Below are 1,091 nucleotides of genomic sequence, written 5' to 3'. Positions count from 1 at the left end.
AAAAGGGATAAATAAACAGCAGGTTAGAGAATTAATCAAGAAATAATTGAAAACCTGAAAATAAATACATATATTATAGCTGTATTTCTTTCCTTGCTTGCTTGATTGCAAAATGCTGGCTTGAGAGCACAGCTCTGGACGCTGAAGTCTTATTTACCACATCATGGGCAGCAGCATTGAAATCTTAATACCCCTTCCTTTTCCACACCTCCCTGATTCTGACCAATTTATACAACAATAATGTGGAAAGGGATCATCTCAAGGGCCAGGATGGTAATTCTGTTTCCATATCAGTTTGTTCTTCTGTTTTCTGAGGCTGCTAATTGTGATGGTAGAGAGAGACAAGGTCGGGGAGGTAATATCTTTTATTGGACGAACTTCTGTTGGTGAGAGAGACAAGCTTTCAGATTTATACAGAGCTCTTCTTCCGATCTGGGAAATGTACTCAGTATCACAGCTAAATACAAGGTGGAACAGATTTGTTTAGCATAGTTAACACATATTTCAAGGGACCATTCAAGGTGATGTAGCCAGTTAACACCTCTGTGTTTAAAAAAAAAATGTGGTGTGTGTGTGTGTTAGTGGGTTATAGAAGATTGTAATAAGCCATAAATCCAGTGTCTCTAAGTCTATGATTTTTAATGTCTAGCAAAGTTATGAATTTAAGCTCCCAGGCTCATCTTTTGAAGGTGTTGTGCAGCTTTCCTTGGAAGATCAAGACTGAGAGGTCAGATATAGAGTGATCACTTGGTGAAAAGTGTTCTCGCTCAGGTGATAGTGTTTTTGTCATTTATTTTTGTGTGTGAGTTCATTTAAAAGTATAGTGATTGTCTATTTTCAGCCACATAGTTATTAAGGGCATTTAGTACATTGGATGAGGCACACCATGGGTTGTGATAGGCATGTGTAAAACCCATGGTCTTCAGAGGTGTGTTGCAGGCTGTATTGATCATTATAGCCATGGAGATATGTCTGCAGGTTTTGTATCTGTTGTTATGGCAGGGTTTGGTGCTGCTTTGAGTTGGTGTGTCCTGGTCTGTGAGGAGCTTGCTTCTTATGATGAGTTTGGAGAGTCTGTGGAGGGGGTAGTT

This window comes from Gopherus flavomarginatus, chromosome 6, assembly GCF_025201925.1.
Source record: "Gopherus flavomarginatus isolate rGopFla2 chromosome 6, rGopFla2.mat.asm, whole genome shotgun sequence".
Taxonomy (NCBI): Eukaryota; Metazoa; Chordata; order Testudines; family Testudinidae; genus Gopherus; species Gopherus flavomarginatus.
Note: the sequence above shows the minus strand (reverse complement) of the source record.